We start from the raw sequence: 15428 nt of genomic DNA on the forward strand, positions 1-15428 counted from the left end.
CTCAAGATCGCTTTGGCTATTCGAGGTTTTTTGTTTTTCCATACAAATTGTGAAATTATTTGTTCTAGCTCTGTGAAGAATGCTGTTGGTAGCTTGATAGGGATTGCATTGAATCTATTTTATCTTTTTGCCTCCAAAATTCCCTCCTGTCTTCTTTTTCTAGTGAAAAAAACACATCATATCTATCTACTTGTCTATCTCATTTTTTGACAAAAAATCTTACTATTTGATTGAACAATGTGTCTTTCTAAATGCATGGAAATGTAGCCAGTCTTCTACTTCCCTTCCTCTTTAATTCTTTTAATCTTAATACAGATTTGTTTTTAGGATATTTTATTCTGTTGAACAATCTTACTGTCAAGCCAAAATTACATGATGACTGCTTTAAAAAGCAATTTATTAACTATTGAATTATAGGTATCATTAATACAAGTGTAGATCATAATGAAACTATGAGTTGTAGTTCATGTAGGCTTCATTTGTAGCTTGCATTTAAGTCTACATTACATAAAATTGACAAAAATATTTTAAAATCATCAATATCAAGTGTGCTGTCAATGTAGTTTAAATATTCCTTTTCATAAAAATCATTGCATCAGTTAGGATACTTGACTTCAAGTAATAAAATATCTTGTTAACAGTGGACCACAATAAGACATACAATCATTTCACTAACACTATAACTGAAGGTAGGCATTTCCAGTTTTATTTCAATTCCATCCTCAACATATCAAAAAATGTCCAACTTTTGCAACCCCATGGACTGTATCCCACCAGACACTTTATCCATGAAATTCTCTAGGCAAGAATACTAGAATGGGTCTCCATTTCCTTCTCCAGAGAATCTTCCTGACCCAGGGTTCAAACCTGGATCTCCCTTATTGCAGATAGATTCTTTGCTGTCTGAGCCGTCAGGGAGCCATACATACCAACAGCACAGCAATTCAGAATCATAGAAGCCATCCACCCTACATAATGTAGTAATCAGCTCCTGAACATTGCTGTATTAAAAAAACAAAAATATTCAATTATGTATGTAAATATGCATTTAATTTTTTTTTCAATATGCATTTTCTATCTCCAGCATTTTTTATATCTCAACTAGTTGTTTGTCCCTAAGACAATGACCTAGAGAGAGATGGAGAGAAAGAAAATAAAAATAGCGATTAAAATCATCAACTTTAGAGCCAGATTTTCTGGATATAAATCTTTGTATTTGAGCAAATTATTTACCTCCATATCCCTTGACTTCCTACCTATAAAGGAAGGAATTAATGTTAGTTATACCTATTAAGCTATACAAAAAAGATCTTCATGACCCAGATAATCAGGATCGTGTGATTACTCACCTAGAGCCAGACATCCTGGAATATGAAGTCAAGTGGGCCTTAGGAAGCATCACCACAAACAAAACTAGTGGAGGTGATGGAATTCCAGGTGAGCTATTTTAAATCCTGAAAGATGATGCTGTGAAAGTGCTGCACTCAATATGCCAGCAAATTTGGAAAACTCAGCAGTGGCCACCAGACTAGAAAGGGTCAGTTTTCATTCCAATCCCAAAAAAAGGCAATGCCAAAGAATGCTCAAACTACTTGCAGAATTGTACTCATCTCACACACTAGTAAAGTGATGCTTAAAATTCTCGAAGCCAGGATTCAGCAATACATGAACCATGAATTTCCAGATGTTCAAACTGGATCTAGAAAAGGCAGAGGAACGAGAGATCAAATTGCCAACATCTGCTGGATCATCAAAAAAGCAAGAGAGTTCCAGAAAAAATATATTTCTGCTTTATTGACTATTTCAAAGCCTTTGACTGTGTGGATCACAATAAACTGGAAAATTCTGAAAGCAATGGGAATACCAGACCACCTGACCTGCCCCTTGATACATCTGTTTGCAGGTCAGGAAGCAACAGTTAGAACTGGACCTGAAACAACAGACTGGTTCCAAATAGGAAAAGGAGTACGTCAAGGCTGTATATTGTCACCCTGCTTATTTACCTTATATGTAGAGTACATCATCAGAGAAGGCAATGGCACCCCACTCCAGCACTCTTGCCTGGAAAATCCCATGGACGGAGGAGCCTGGTGGGCCACAGTCCATGGGGTTACTAAGAGTCAGACAAGACACAGTGACTTCACTTTCACTTTTCACTTTCATGCATTGGGAAAGGAAATGGCAACCCACTCCAGTGTTCTTGCTTGGGGAATCCCAGGGATGGGGGAGCCTCGTGGACTGCTGTCCTTGGGGTCGCACAGAGTCAGACATGACTGAAGCGACTTAGCAGCAGTAGCAGCAGCAGAGTATCATGAGGAATGCTGGGCTGGAGGAACTACAAGCTGGAATCAAGATTGCTGGGAGAAATATCAATAACCTCAGATATGCAGATGACACCACTCTAATGGTAGAAAGTGAAGAATAATTAAAGAGCCTCTTGATGAAAGTGAAAGAGGAGAGTGGAAAAGTTGGCTTAAAGTTCAACATTCAGAACACTAAGATCATGGCATCCAGTCCCATTACTTCATGGCAAATAGATGGGGAAACAGTGGCTGACTTTATTTTTCTGGGCTCCAAAAATCACTGTAGATGGTGACTGCAGTGATGAAATTAAAAGACACTTACTCTTTGGAAGGAAAGTTATGACTAACCTAGGTAGCCTATTCAAAAGCAGAGACATTACTTTGCCAACAAAAGTCCATCTAGTCAGGGCTATGGTTTTTCCAGTGGTCATGTATGGATGTGAGAGTTGAACTATCAAGAAAACTGAGCACAGAAGAATTGATGCTTTTTAACTGTGGTGTTGGAGAAGACTCTTGAAAGTCCCCTGGACTGCAAAGAGATTCAAGCACTCCATCATAATGGAGATCAGTCCTGGGGGTTCATTGGAAGGACTGATATTGAAGCTGAAACTCCAATACTTTGGCCACCTGATGTGAAGCGCTGACTCATTGTAAAAGACCTTGATGTTAAGAAAGATTGAGGGCAGGAGGAGAAGGAGACAACAGAGGATGAGATGGTTGGATGGCATCACCAACACAATGGACATGGGTTTGGGTGGACTCTGGGAGTTGGTGATGGACAGGGAGGCCTGATGTACTGGGGTTCATGGAGTCACAAAGAGTTGAACACAACTGAGCAACTGAGTTGAACTGAACTGAATACCTACTTCAAGTGAGTGAAAGTAATATAATGTATTTAGAAAATGTTTAGCACATAGTAAGAACACTGTCATCACTTTTCTCCCAAGATGCAAAAATCTTATGATTTCATGGCTTCAGTCACCAACCGCAGTGACTTTGGAGCCCCAAAACAGGAAATCTGTCATTACTTCCACCCCCCCAACTTGTATTCACCATGCAATAATGAGGCCAGAGGAGAAGGCAATGGCACCCCACTCCAGTACTCTTGCCTTAAAAATCCCATGGATGGAGGAGCCTGGTAGGCTGCAGTCCATGGGGATGCTAAGAGTCGGACATGACTGAACGACTTCAATTTCACTTTTCACTTTCATTCATTGGAGAAGGAAATGGAAACCCACTCCAGTGTTCTTGCCTGGAGAATCCCAGGGATGGGGGAGTCTTGTGGGCTGCCATCTATGGGGTCGGACAGAGTCAGACACGACTGAAGCGACTTAGCAGCAGCAGCAGCAGCAATGAGGCCAGATGCCATGATCTTAGTTCTTTTTTTTTTTTTTTTTTTAATATTTAGTCTTAAGTCGGCTTTTCACTCTGCTCCTTAACCCTCATCAAGAGGTTCTTTATTTCCTCTTCGCTTTCTGTTCTTAGAGTGGAACTATTTTCATATCTGAGGTTGTTGATGTTTCTCCCACCTATCTTGATTCTAGCTTGTAATCCATCCAGCCAAGCATTTCTCATGATGTGTTCAGCATATAGGTTAAACAAACAGGGTGACAGCAGATAGCCCTGGCATACTCCTTTCTTGATATTGAACCAATCAGTTGTTCCATGTAGGGTTCTAACTGTTGCTTCTTGACCCACATACAGGTTTCTCGGAAGATGGGCAGATGATCTGGTATTCTTGTCTAAGAGCTTTCCACAGTTTGTCATGATCTACACGAAGAATGTTCAAACTACCGCACAGTTACATTCATCTCACATGCTAGCAAAGTAATACTCAAAATTCTCCAAGCCAGGATTCAACAGTACATGAGCCCAAACTTCCAAATGTTCAAGAAGGATTTAGAAAATGCAGAGGAACCAGAGATCAAATTGCCAAACATCTGTTGGATCATCGAAAAAGCAAGAGAGTTGCATAAAATATCTACTTCTGTTTCATCAACTACATTGAAGCTTTTGACTGTATCACAACAAACTGGAAAATTCTGAAAGAGATGTGAATACCAGACCACCTCACCTGCCTCCTGAGAAACTTGTGTGAAAGTCAAGAAGCAGCAGTTAGAACTGGACATGGAACAATGGACTGGTTCCAATGGGGAAAGGAGTACGTCAAGGCTGCATAATGCCACCCTGCTTATCTAACTTATATGCAGAATACATCATGAGAAATGCTGGGCTGGATGAAGCACAAGCTGGAATCAAGATTGCAGGGATATGCCAGTAACCTCAGATATGCAGATAATGCCACCCTTATGGCAGAAAATGAAGAGGAACTAAAGAGTCTCTTGATAAAAGTGAAAGATGAGAGTGAAAAAGCTGGCTTAAAACTCAACATTTAAAAAACTAAGAACATGGTATCCAGTTCCATCACTTCATGGCAAATAGATGGGGAAACAATGGAAACAGTGAAAGACTTTACTTTCTTGGGCTCCAAAATCACTGAAGATTGTGACTGTAGCCATGAAATTAAAAGATGTTTGCTCCTTGGAAGAAATGCTATAACAAACCTAGACAGCATATTACAAAGCAGAGTCATTTCTTGCTGATAAATGTCCATATAGTCAAAGCTATGGTTTTTCCAGTATTCATGTATGGATGTGAGAGTTGGGCCATAAAGAAAGCTGAGCATTTAAGAATCAATGCTTTTGAACTGTGGTGTTGGAGAAGACTCTTAAGAGTCCCTTGGACTGCAAGGAGATCCAACCAGTCAATCCTAAAAGAAATCAACCCTGAATATTCATTGGAATGACTGATGCTACAGCTAAAGTTCCAATACTTTGGCTACCTGATGTGAAGAACTACCTCATTAGAAAAGACCCTAATGCTGAGAAAGATTGAAGGCAGGAGGAGAAGGGGATGATGGAGGATGAGGTAGTTGGATGGCATCAATGACTCAACAGACGAGTTTTATCAAGTTCTGGGAGCTGGTGATGGACAGGGAAGCCTGGTTTACTGCAGTCCATATGGTCACAAAGAATCAGACATGACTGAACAACTGAACTGAACTGAACACAGTCTCAATAGAATAGTTGATGAAACAGAGAATTTTTTTCCCCCTGACATCCCCTTGCTTTTTCTACAATCCAGTGAATGTTGGCAATTTGATCTCTAGTTCCTCTTCCTTTTCTAAACCCAGTTTGGAGATCTGGGTGTTCTTGATTCACATAATACTGAAGCCTAGTAAGAGAGATTTTAAGCATTATCTTACTAGCATGGGAGATGAGTGTGATTGTTAGATGGTTAGCATATTCTTTGGTACTACTACCCTTCTTGGAAATTGGGATGAGGATTGACATTTTCCATCATGTGGGCACTGCTGGATCTTCTAGATTTGCTGACGTAATGAATGCAAAACCTTGATGGCATCCTTCTTTAGGGATTTGAATAGTTCTGTTGGAATTTCATTGCATCCACTAGCTTTATTAACAGTGGTGCTTCTTAAGGCCCCTTTGACTTAGCACTCCATAATGTCTGGGTCTGGGTGATTAACCACACAATCTTAATGGTTGAGTTCACTAAGAGCTTTTTTTTTATACAGTTTTTCAGTATGTTCTTTCCCTCTCCTCTTACCTCTTCAACATCTACTGGGTTTCTACCATTTTTACCCTTTATTTTGCCCATCTTTGGGCAGAAATCTCCCTTGATGTTTCCAAATCTCCTGAAGAGATCTCTAGTCTTTCCCCTTTTGTTGTTTTCTTCTTTTATTAAAAACTTCTTCATTGAAGAAGGTCTTCTTTTCTCTTTTAGCTATTTTTGAAATTCTGCATTTAGTTGAATGTACCCTTCCCTCTCTCCCTTGCTTTTCACTTTTCTTCATTCTTCTGATATTCATAAAACCTCCTCAGAGAACCACTTTGCCTTCTTGCTTTTTCTTGGGATAGTTTTGTTTGGGCCTCCTGTACAATATTATGGACCTCTGTCCATAGATTTTGAGGCACACTGTTATCTAGATCTAGTCCCTTGAATCAACTTGTTACCTCTGCAGTGAATTCAAAGAGGATTTGGTTTAAATCATACCTGGTTGGCCCAGTGTTTTTCCTGGATTTATTTAGTTTAAGTTTGAATTTTACTATAAGAACCTGATGATCTGAACCAGGGTCAGCTCCAGGTCTTATTTTTGATGACTATATACATCTCCATCTTTGACAACAAAGAATGTAATCTATTTATTTTTGGTATTGATCATTTAGTAATGTCCATGTGTAAAGTCATCTCTTGTGTTGTTGAAAAAGAGTATTTGCTGTGACTAATCAATTCTCTTGGCAGAATTCAGTTAGCCTTTGAACTGCTTCATTTTGTTCTCCAAGGCCAAATTTGCCTTTTATTCCAGGTATATCTTGATCTCCAACTTTTGCATTCAAATCCCTGATAATGAATAGAGCATCTTTTTTATGTGTCAACTCTAGAAGGACTTCTAGGTCTTAATAAAACTGATCAAATTCAATTTATTCAGCATTGGTGGTAGGGACATAGGCTTGGATTACTGTGAGGTTGAATGATTTCTCTTGAAAACAAGCCGAGATCCTTCTTTCATTTTTGAGGTTGCACCCAAGTACTGTATTTCTGACTCTCATTGATTATGAGGGTTATTCCATTTCTTTTAGGTATAATGGTCATCATAATTAAATTCTCCCATTCCTGTCCATTTTAGTTCACTGATTCCTAGGATGTTGATGTCTATTCTTACCATCTCCTGCTTGACCACATCCAATTTCCTTGATTCATGGACCTAAATTCCAGGTTCCTATACAATACTGTTCTTTGCAGCAACAGAGTTTACTTTCATCACCAGACACAGCAACAACTGAGCATCGTATCTGGCTTGGCCCAGCCGTTTCCTTCATTCTTGGGGTTACTGGTAATTCTCCTCTGCTTTTCCCCTGTAGTATACTGGACACCTTCAGACCTGGGGCACTCATCTTTGGTGTCAGACATTTTTGGGCTTTTATACAGTTCATTAGATTCTCACAGAAAGTATACTGGTGTGGTTTGCCATTCCCTTCTCCAGTGGATAATGTTTTATCAGAACTCTCTGCCATGACCCATCCATCCTGGGTGGTCCTGCAAAGCATGGCTCATAACTTCATTGAATTATGCAAGCACCTTCACCATGACAAGGCAATTATCCATGAAAGGGTGACAAAACTAGACTGTGTTGAACAGCAGAGACATCATTCTTCTGACAAAGGTCTGTGTAGTAAAGGATGTGGTCTTCTCAGTGGTCATGTAAGGTTGTGAGAGCTGGACTATAAAGAAGGCAGAATGCCAAAGAATTGACGCCTTCAAACTGCTGTGTTGAAGAAGACTCCTGAGAGTCACTTGGACAGTAAGGAGATCAAATAAGTCAATCTTAAGGGAGATAAACCCTGAATAATCACTAGAAGGACTGATGCTGAAGCTGAAGCTCCAATATTTTGGTCATCTGATGTGAACAGATGACTCACTGGAAAAGTCCTTCATGCTCAGAAAGATGGAAGGCAGAAGGAGAAAAGGGCTTCAGAGGATGACATGCCTTAATGGCATCACTGGTGCAATGAACATGAACTTGGGCAAACTCCCAGGTGAGGGAAAGGGAGACCTGGCATGCTACAGTCCTTGGGGTCCCAGAGTCAGACATGACTGGGAGACTGAACAACAGCAACAAGAACACTGCAACAGTTAGCTTTTATATTTTTGACCATTTTCCAGATCTGTAAATTGAAAATCTATTTTGTTGTTGCTGTACCTGATACTCATACATTCCTTTGGTAACAGTACTCCCTCTCTAGTGTCAATCACAATAGTTGCTTTTCTACATCACCGACTATGCTGTTTTCCTTCCCTGGAATATTTGATAATGACTAATATAGTTTCAACTTCTAAAATAAAAGTCCAAACAGCAGTGGCTTAAATAGAAGCAGACTATATGTCATGTCCATAACAGTCCAAGATGTGAAGTTCAGGACTGACATGACCTATCCACTGTGCTACTGTCTTGGACTCTTTCTATCTTAATATTTTGAGACTTCCATCTCATATCCTAAAAGATCTGCTTCAGCTTCTGTTATTTTCAGTGAATTGCTCTTTAGAAAATATGCAATAATAATACAATCTTCTCAAAAATAATTCTCCAGCTCCTTGCACTATCCTTATATAGTACCATCAATCCTATCTCTGTCTTTTCCTAGCTTTAACACTTTCTATAAAGTTTAAGGGGTATGGAGGATTATTCTGTAGGTGAAAATAAAGATTTTTGTTTTTATTCTAAATATCCATCTTTTCTCTTTTTATTGACCTTGCTCCATCAATTATATCATCTTTAACTTCAAAGATATTTCTTGATTTCTCCCCAATAGCAGATGAAGGAGTTTCTATTAATATTTCTCCCCTTTGTTTCTAGCTGCCTCTGCTTCAACATTTCATATCTCCTTAGTAACTCTCCTTGAATGATGAGAATATATTCTTCCTCTGTGTCTTCCAATGTCAGTCACCTGGTAACTGTCTCCTCCATCACACATTACAAATTTTCTTCTCAAGAAAGTCTCAACAAGACTCTAAAATGTAAAAATAAATTGTAGTTTTATTCCTTAGTGTTTTCTTTAATTGCTTTAAATTCTAGTATATTGATTTTGTTCTTGAAAGTCTGTCTTAATTTCATGCATAACTTCTTGTTTTCTAAACATTAACCAAGCTCAGCATTGCTTTTCCTTTTGAGAACAATCTCTTTCTCTGCTATTTCTGCATTATTGACTATGCCAAAGCCTCTGACTGTGTGGATCACAATAAACTGTGGAAAATTCTGAGAGATGGGGATACCAGACCACCTGACCTGCCTCTTGAGAAATCTGTATGCAGGACAGGAAGCAACAGTGAGAACTGGACATGGAACAACAGACTGGTTTCAAATAGGAAAAGGAGTACATCAAGGCTATATATTGTCACTCTGCTTATTTAACTTATATGCAGAGTCCACCATGAAAAACACTGGGCTGGAGGAAGCACAGGCTGGAATCAAGATTGCTGGGAGAAATATTAATAACCTCAGATATGCAGATGACACCACCTTTACGGCAGAAAGTGAAGAGGAACTAAAAAGCCTCTTGATGAAGGTGAAAGTGGAGAGTGAAAAAGTTGGCTTAAAGCTCAACATTCAGAAAACTAAGATCATGGCATCCGGTCCCATCAATTCATGGGAAATAGATGTGGAAACAGTGTCAGACTTTATTTTTCTGGGCTCCAAAATCACTGCAGATGGTGATTGCAGCCATGGAATTAAAAGACGTTTATTACTTGGAAGAAAAGTTATGACCAACCTAGACAGCATATTGAATAGCACAGACATCACTTTGTCAACAAAGGTCCATCTAGTCAAGGGTATGGTTTTTCAAGTGGTCATGTATGGATGTGAGAGTTGGACTATAAAGCAAGCTGAGTGCCCAAGTTTGATGCTTTTGAACTGTGGTGCTGGAGAAGACTTTCTCGAGTCCTTTGGACTGCAAGGAGATCCAAACAGTCCATTCTATAGGAAACCAGTCCTGGGTGTTCATTGGAAGGACTGATGCTGAGGCTAAAACTCCAGTACTTTGGCTACCTCATGCAAAGAGTTAACTCATTGGAAAAGACCCTGATGCTGGGAGGGATTGGGTGCAGGAGAAGAAGGGGACGACAGAGGATGAGATGGCTAGATGGCATCACCGACTTGATGCACATGAGTTTGGGTTAACTACAGGAGTTGATGATGGACAGGGAGGCTTGGTGTGCTGCGATTCATGGCATTGCAAAGAGTGAGACATGAATGAGCGACTGAACTGAACTGAACTGAACTGAACTTATATGCAGGGTACATCATTAGAAACGCTGGGCTGGAGGAAGCACAAGCTGGAATCAAGATTGCCGGGAGAAATATCAATAACCTCAGATATGCAGATGACACCACCTTTATGGCAGAAAGTGAAAAACTAAAGAGCCTCTTGATGAAAGTGAAAGAGGAGAGTGAAAACGTTGGCTTAAAGCTCAACATTCTGAAAACTAAGATCATAACATCTGGTCCTATCATTTCATGGCAAATAGATGGGGAAACAGTGGAAACAGTGACAGACTTTATTTTGGGGGGCTGCAAAATCACTGCATATGGTGACTGCAGCCATGAAATTAAAAGATGCTTGCTCCTTGGAGGAAAAGTTATGACCAACCTAGACAGCATATTAAAAAGCAAAGACATTACTTTGCCCACAAAGGTCTGTCTAGTCAAGGCTATAGTTTTTTCCAGTAGTCATTTATGGATGTGAGAGTTGGACTATAGAGAAGCTGAGCACCAAAGTATTGGTGCTTTTGAACTGTTGTGTTGGAGAAGACTGTTGCGATTCCCTTGAATTGCAAGGACATCCAACCAATCCATCCTAAAGGAAATCAGTCCTGAATGTTCATTGGAAAGACTGATGTTGAAGCTGAAACTCCAATACTTTGGCCGCCTAATGCCAAGAGTTGACTCACTGGAAAAGACCCTGATGCTCGGAAAGATTAAAGATGTGAGGAGAAGGGGACAATAGAGAATGAGATGGTTGGATGGCATCATCGACCCAGTGGACATGTGTTTGAGTAGGTTCCAGTAGTTGTTTTTGGACAGGGATGCCTGGCTACGCTGTAGTCCATGGGGTCACAAGGAGTTGGACACGAATCAGAGACTGAACTCAACTGAACTGATGTGGTGTGCACGTGCTAAGTCGCTTCAATCGTGTCCAACTGGGTGAGACCCTATGGACTGTAGCCTGCCAGGCTCCTCTGTCTATGGGATTCTCCAGGCAAGAATACTGGATATGGTTGCTATGCCCTTCTCCAGCTTATATTGTAAGAATGATATTTTTTTTAATTCAGACTGATGCCTTTTTCTCAATACGGTAGTATTTTTGCCATAGTTTCTCACTAAATATCAAGATCACTAGGATAAAACCTCTTTCAGTATCTCTGCAGAGTGTTTGGAAAGAAGTTGTCTATTCAAATATTTTTTCACTGAACAGACATGAATCAATCAGCCAATTTTAAGGCAGAAGTCATTTTGATTAAGTGAGAAATGGTATTATTACACCAGAGTTCTTCAAATTCTTTCACAAATTAAACAAATGTGTTCAAAGAGAAAAGTAGACTCAGCATACAGCAAGTGTAAGAAACTTGCAACTGAAGTAGCTGGAGGATTCATACCCAGTTTAAAAAGCATATATACTTAAAAAGCATATATACAAAATTTAATTTCATGAGGAATATTGGGCCTATTTTCAAACACTAAGATTTTTATTTTTTCAAAAATGTTAAAATTTCAATTTGGGAATGTGAACAACCCTAATATTCAAAATAACTTCAATATTCATTTAACAAGCCATAAAAACACACCATCTAGACAGAGGAAGCCTATGATTGACCAACCATATATTAATTTATAATATAGAAAGTATTAAAGAGTGTTCTAAAACTAAATTGCATGAAATTCTTAAAAATGAATAAAATAATTTTAAAATCTAAACTGGGATTTTTAACTGAATTAGAGTTAATTGAGCATATTACTACAAATCTAGACAGATAAAATAGATTAATACTTTTACTGATGAATAGATTATTTTGATATACATAAAGACATAGATGATAGACAGAAAGATAGAGATTCTAACTTAATTAATCCCCACTCCTTGTTATTATTTCAGTCACATTATAGTTGCTACATACATAATATATACACCCTAGGTTCAGTTATCAAATAAAATCTCTGTGCTCCTCTAGTAAGATACCAGTACTAAACATTATATTTTGGTTCAATGATTTGGCAAAAATGAGAAGGAAGGAAAATAGTCAATAAATATCAACAAACCTGGTTTTATTCTAACTTAAATTTTATTTATTTTTTGATCTATCTTAGAATCCCCTTTCTCAAATTTTACTTTTTAATTTCACTATGATTTTATTTGACCTCTTTTATCAGACTAGAAAATGAAAGCTTGGTTTTAATAAAGTATAGGTAGAGAAGGCAAGATTGAAATTTCAGGATATTTTTTTAAATGATGAAGTGGTATGACTTGAAGAAAATATAGTTGAATCTTCAACTGAAAATTATTATTAAAATGTGTTGAGTAATTATGAGAATCTTGTTAAGAGATTTGCAGTACAAAAGCATCATAATCTATTTTTAAAAATTTATTTTTAATTGAAAGATAATTGTTTTGCAATATTGTGTTTGTTTTTGCCATACATCAACATGAATCAACCATAGATATACATATGTCTCCTACCTCTTGAAATTTCCTCCCACCTCCCACCCAATCCTAGCTCTCTAGGTTGTCACAGAGCATTGGTTTGAAATTTCTTAAAAAATATATGACAAAAAAATACACTGAATAGAGGCTTTTCAGGCCTGAAGTTAAACAAAGCTGAAAGGGACAGCTTACATGATAGATGACTAAATGAAGATTTAAAATAGGCATGACAACCTAGATAGCATATTCAAAAGCAGAGACATTACTTTGCCAACAAAGGTTCGTCTAGTCAAGGCTATGGTTTTTCCAGTAGTCATGTATGAATGTGAGAGTTGGACTGTGAAGAAGGCTGAGTGCCAAAGAATTGATGCTTTTGAACTGTGGTGTTGGAGAAGACTCTTGAGAGTCCCTTGGACTGCAAGGAGATCCAACCAGTCCATTCTGAAGGAGATCAGCCCTGGGATTTCTTTGGAAGGAATGATGCTAAAGCTGAAACTCCAGTACTTTGGCCACCTCATGTGAAGAGTTGACTCATTGGAAAAGACTCTGATGCTGGGAGGGATTGGGGGCAGGAGGAGAAGGGGACGACAGAGGATGAGATGGCTGGATGGCATCACTGACTCGATGGACATGAGTCTGAGTGAACTCCAGGAGTTGGTGATGGACAGGGAGGCCTGGCATGCTGCGATTCATGGGGTCGCAAAGAGTCGGACAGGACTGAGTTACTGATCTGATCTGATCTGATATGACAATTTCATACCAAAATGAAATCAACAAGATGGATTTTACAAAAATATGTGTAAATATTTGAATTGAAAATCAACTTTAATTATGGTAGCATTGGGAGAAAGAGACTAGGATGGCTCAGGTGACAAACATCTGTGGATGCTGTGACATTGAAAGGTGACAAGGCATGAAATGACTTCTTAATACACAAACCAGAACCAAAGCTACATTAATAAAAATGGTGTTGCTTTTATGATACAAAATTATTTAATTTTATAATTATTTTGTTTATGAGTTGTCAAGAATAACTGAAGGTTTTGTTTTTAAATTAGTTGATCCCTGTTTATGATAGGCTAAGAGATGTTTTCCCAGATAAAGTAGACCATCATGGTAAAGAGCTATAGAAATATTTAAAGGAATATGAAACATTCAAATATGCTTTCTTCATATTTGAGGAACTGTTATTGTGACTAAGAAAGCTATTCTCTCTAGAATTTCTACAAGAGGTACAGTAGGACTAGTAAGTTGAAATCTGCTGGCAATCAGATTCATTTTTGAGGGAGTTTTTGTTTTTTTTTTTCAAGTAGTTATAGCTGTCCTAGATAAAAATGAGTTACTTCAAGAATAATATTTTTACATCACTGCTGTTGTTCAGTTATTTTAAAACCAGGAAGCCAAAATATAAGTAATGTTGTGGTTGTTTCAATTTTATTTTTAGATTATCAAATCATATGAGCATCCCTTATATGAGTGATAACTCTTTGTCACACTTGCAGCCAGAACAAAATATGCATAACATTTTAATCATATAAATTCCAAGGAAGACAGGGCCTGTTAATGATCTATCAATGTGAGGAATACTTTCTCGTTTCTAAACTATTGTTATTATACAATCAACATGTGCATTGTTTCTATGATGTTTCCAGACAAATCAACATGTTAGAACAGATTCATTTTTTACTGGTATGGCAAAATTGGTCATCATATTAAGAAATAAATTATAAAACTTTGCAATGAGTGTTGAGAATATATGTTCTAAAGCAAGATTTTATGAGGGTAAAAGGAAAGAATATATGACCAGCATTCCCAAGAAAACAGTTTGCTTATTAAAACTATCTTAATCTCTTCAAGATAGGTAAGATTAACACTATCTTAATCTCTTAAAAATAATGCTTTAAATTCTCCAAGCCAGGCTTCAGCAATATGTGAACCGTGAACTTCCTGATGTTCAAGCTGGTTTTAGAAAAGGCAGAGGAACCAGAGAGCAAATAGCCAACATCCGCTGGATCATAGAAAAAGCAAGAGAGTTCCAGAAAAAACATCTATTTCTACTTCATTGACTATGCCAAAGCCTTTGACTGTGTGGATCACAATAAACTGTGGAAAATTCTGAAAGAGATGGGAATACCAGACCACTTGATCTGCCTCTTGAGAAATTTGTATGCAGGTCAGGAAGCAACAGTTAGAACTGAACATGGAGCAACAGACTGGTTCCAAATAGGAAAAGGAGTACGTCAAGGCTGTATATTGTCACCCTGCTTATTTAACTTCTATGCAGAGTACATCATGAGAAATGCTGGACTGGAGAAGGCACAAGCTGGAATCAAGATTTCCAGGAGAAATATCAATAACCTCAGATATGCAAATGACACCATCCTTATGGTAGAAAGTGAAGAGGAACTAAAAAGCCTCTTGATAAAGGTGAAAGTGGAGAGTGAAAAAGTTGGCTTAAAGCTCAACATCCAAAAAACGAAGATCATGGCATCTGGTCCCACCACTTTATGGGAAATAGATGGGGAAACAGTGGCAGACTTTATTTTGCTGGGCTCCAAAATCCCTGCAGATGGTGACTGCAGCCATGAAATTAAAAGACGCTTGCTCCTTGGAAGGAAAGTTATGACCAACCTAGATAGCATATTCAAAAGCAGAGACATTACTTTGCCAACAAAGGTTCGTCTAGTCAATGCTATGGTTTTTCCTGTGGTCAGGTATGGATGTGAGAGTTGGACTGTGAAGAAGGCTGAGCACTGAAGAATTGATGCTTTTGAACTGTGGTGTTGGAGAAGACTCTTGAGAGTCCCTTGGACTGCAAGGAGATCCAACCAGTCCATTCTGAAGGCGA

Source organism: Bubalus kerabau, chromosome 11 (genome assembly GCF_029407905.1).
Source record: "Bubalus kerabau isolate K-KA32 ecotype Philippines breed swamp buffalo chromosome 11, PCC_UOA_SB_1v2, whole genome shotgun sequence".
Lineage (NCBI taxonomy): Eukaryota > Metazoa > Chordata > Mammalia > Artiodactyla > Bovidae > Bubalus > Bubalus kerabau.